At 46.2% G+C, this 3900-nt stretch overlaps 1 long non-coding RNA gene across 1 annotated transcript; it reads right to left on the reverse strand.

Annotated features, from left to right (window-relative positions):
- Positions 1 to 913: 913 nt before the first annotated feature.
- On the reverse strand, positions 914 to 2396 carry LOC146831584 (uncharacterized). The gene is made up of 2 exons (XR_014961314.1): positions 2060 to 2396; positions 914 to 1348 (listed from the first exon to the last, which is right to left on the reverse strand). It is a non-coding gene; the product is annotated as an uncharacterized LOC146831584 (long non-coding RNA).
- Between the last annotated feature and the right edge of the window lie 1504 nt (positions 2397 to 3900).

Genomic DNA, 3900 nt, shown 5'->3' on the forward strand with positions numbered 1-3900 from the left:
GCAAAACACGATGCAACAAAAACATTGCGAGAATATTGCGAATCGCTAAAAATCGCTAAATAAATTGCGATTTCGGCATTTGCGAACTCGCTATTAGCGATTTCGCAATTAGCGAAATCGCTAATACCGAAGTCGCTTTTTGATGCATCCTGATGACATCACAACCAGGAAGTGAGCAGCACCAGCCTCATTTCCAGTGCACAGTGTCAGGGAGAGGAGGGAGCTGGCTCTGGGAGCAGAACAGGAGTGTGACAGAGACAGAAGAAAAACTTGTGATATCAAATGGAAGCCTCACAAACAGCAGAGGAGAGCCAAACAGGCAGGAAACGCAAAATTAAATTTGCAGAAAAAGAAATTGACACCCTCATTGAGGGAGTAGTCCACAGCCATGACAAGCTGTTTGGAAAGGCATCATTGAAAGTGGCAGAGCAGGAGAAAAGGAAAATCTGGCTCCGGATCCAAAACAGGGTCAATGCCATTGGGGTGACACACCGCACCATTGAAGAACTCAAAAAACGATGGTACGACTTGCGCAGTCGGGCTAAGGTGCGCATAGCTGACCGCCTGAAGGAGGCAAAGAAGACAGGAGGGGGAACACCAACAGACACTGGGAACACTCCCATGGAGGACTTGATTGAATCCACCATCCAGCCAGAAGCTGTTGTTGGTGTGACCCAGCTGGACACGTCCGGAGCAGCAAACACATCTGAAGGTAAGATGAATGTATGTTTTCTTAGTGTTACAAAATGTAAAGGTAGAACTCGACCACAGCACAGCCCAAGTGCAGACCCTGAACATCCAGTACACAATGCATTCAGTAGGTGAGGGGCATTATGGGAGATGTAGTCAGGTCAAGCAGTTAAAATGTCAAATCTCAGAGTAACAACCCAAAAAAGCTTAATAGAGTATAAAATCATTTACAAAGGCAGAAATTTATTACTGTGCAATTAATATCACAGACATGAAATAATACAGTGTTGCACTGTTTCACCTCACAGATGCACAACGTGTAGAAGATGTGGATAGCGATTCCCCAGACATGCAGGACACCAGCGCAGGTGAACAGATGGACACACCTGTGGTGCAAATAAATCCCTCACGTCCAACAAAGTCACGCAGGGCTACTGTTCCATCCCTAGTCACCATGGAGTGTGAAGATGATGAGGCTGATGCAACACCAGGTGGCAGCCATGGCCAGACAACTTCCATCACACAAACACAACCACAGGTCCCCAGAACTAATCACAGAGCCCGGCGTAGGAGAGGAAGAGCACTCAGGACACAGCAGGAGGAGCAACCAAGTGATGTCTGGGGTGGTCTTGAGGGACAGATGCTCCGTATGCAGCGCCTGCAGACAAAAAACACACGATTAGTACAATTGCAAGTTGGCAAGATGGCTAGCAACATAGCAGTACTGTCAGAAAGTGTGCAGCAACTGAGCAAGGTGATGCATGAGGGAAATGTATCCCAGAAGAGACAGCATCGTCAACTAATGCTGCAATTGAAAATGTTTGCTAAATCAAACAATAGATTGGCCACGACAACTGCACTGCTGGCACGTAGGTCTGTGACCATGCAAACTGAAATGTGCCATTGGAGCGGCGATGTGGCTAAAGCACTGGACCAGGTCACCAATGCAGTTGATTTGCTAAATGCTTCCACAATTGCGGCCAACAATTCCACGCCCGAAGAGGGTAGTGAGGGTGGCTCAAGCCTAAGTAGTGTGGCAGTTCCAGTCCGCACTGCAGGAAGACGCAACACACGCAGCAGTACCCCCGCCGCTTCCAACATAACGGATGACAATGCTGGGTCTGACAGGCGTCTGGGTGTTCGTGGGAAAAAGCGCTAGACTGGCATGTACAAGTGCATTCCACTATGGTGACGTAACCATTTATTTGGATTTGACGTTTCACAGAGTGACAAGTGAATTGACATTTGCAAACCACTTATGTCCATTGCACTGGTCAGATTACAAGTGTGCTTGAACACTCATGGCAATTTTATTTAATTAAAGAATACTCTGATAGCAATAGTCAGTTTCTGTGTCATCATTACTCACCTCAGAAATAATTTTGTGTGATGTCAAATCTTCTCCTACGCCCTTCTGCTGCGCCTGCCCCTTGTGCTGCATGGTGTTGTGGCACTTGCTGGTTCCCATCCTCCGACTCGCTGTCAGACACCTCGATGTCCATTCCTCCCCTTGTCGCTATGTTGTGCAGCATGGCACATGCCGCTACTATCTTGCAGCATTGTTCAGGGTTGTACTTCAGTGCTCCACCGGTCTTATGTAGACATCTGAATCGGCTCTTCAACAGCCCAAATGTGCGCTCTATGATGTTCCTTGTCGAAATATGTGCTGCATTGTACCTCTGTTGATTGGCAGTTGTGGGATTGAGGTAAGGCGTCATTAGGTAATTACGCAAGGCGTATGCGCTGTCACCTACATGTAATGGAGCAAAGAGTCAGTGGCAGCTTCACATTGACATACGTACAATGACAGTGATAAACTATAACACATATTTACCAAGCAGATGTCCCTCTCCAAATTCTCCCCTGACAAGACGGGTGTGTATGCCACTTTGCCTGAAGATATAAGAGTCATGTGCACTCCCTGGAAATTGCGCAACAATGTCAGTGATAATGTTTTTGGCATTGCAAACAACCTGAATATTGAGGGAATGGTAAGATTTCCTATTTCTATATATATATTCCTGTGTTGCAGGGGGACATATTGCAACGTGGGTGCAATCAATACAACCCAAAACATGTGGGAAACGAGCTATCTGGTAGAACTCCTGTTTGGTTTTTGCAAGGTCAAGCGCGGTGGTAGGGAACTTGATATGAGACCCGATCACGGCCATCATGGCATCAAGGAATGCTTTCAATATTCTTGAAAGTGCACTTTGTGACACACCTCCCGCAACAGCAATGACCCCCTGAAAACTGCCTGACGCCAGAAGGTGTAGGCAACATAGGACCTGCACATGCGTTGGGATGGCATTGGTCCTACGTGTCTGTCGTTGCATTATGGGGTCCAATTCATTGATTAGGTCATGGATCATTGCTGCATTGAGCCTATACTTGTCGTATATCTCATCCTCTTGCTGGCCTAGCAAAGTTATGCGGACTCTGAAGATGCGCTCATTCATTCGCCTCCGTCTCTGTGCGGCAGCCTGCAGCCTCATCCTCCTCGCCATCAGGTAAATCCCTGCCATTGTGAACAGTGCTGGCTCATTCTGGGTGTGTTTAAATGGGTTTCAGTTGGTTTTCACCTGTCTGTGATTTGCACTCATGATTACCACCTGGTTGTGATCCTTCTTATTTAGCGATCGCTAATTTGCGATTTTCATGGAAATCGCTATTTGCGATTTGTCATGCATACATTTTGCGATTCGTTGTTTGCGATTCGGTAATTGGGACACGCTAATACCGATTCGCTATTTGATTCGCAGAATGTTTTGCGATTCCTTATATTTGCGAAAAAATGGATTTTCGCAAATATACAGTTGATGCATTTCAACACTGACTTTTGCGATCGCAAACGGCCTATTTTTGCGATTCGCACCCTTTGCGATCGCAAAAAGGTTTGATGCATGTGCCTGTTGGTCCATTTCTATCTCGGCGCGGATAGCACTGTGCTAATCCTATGCTTAAAAACTTTGATAGAAAAGCAGACATTTAAGGTGAGCAGATCTAGAGTGTCGCTGGCGTTGAGGGTGCTCTATACAGGAGCTGCTTTCCACCTAAACTTGAGAACTACCCAGAGTTCTCTACTTCTTTTTTGCATAATTTATTCATTACTCTATGCCTGAAAGGGTATTTTTTTGACTTATACTGGGTGCTCCCTTGTGTCTGGACAAAGCTATACCTCTCTGAAGAGATCTAATTAGAGCAAAACAC

The sequence above is a fragment of the Triturus cristatus genome, chromosome 5_1 (assembly GCF_964204655.1).
Source record: "Triturus cristatus chromosome 5_1, aTriCri1.1, whole genome shotgun sequence".
Classification (NCBI taxonomy): Eukaryota; Metazoa; Chordata; class Amphibia; order Caudata; family Salamandridae; genus Triturus; species Triturus cristatus.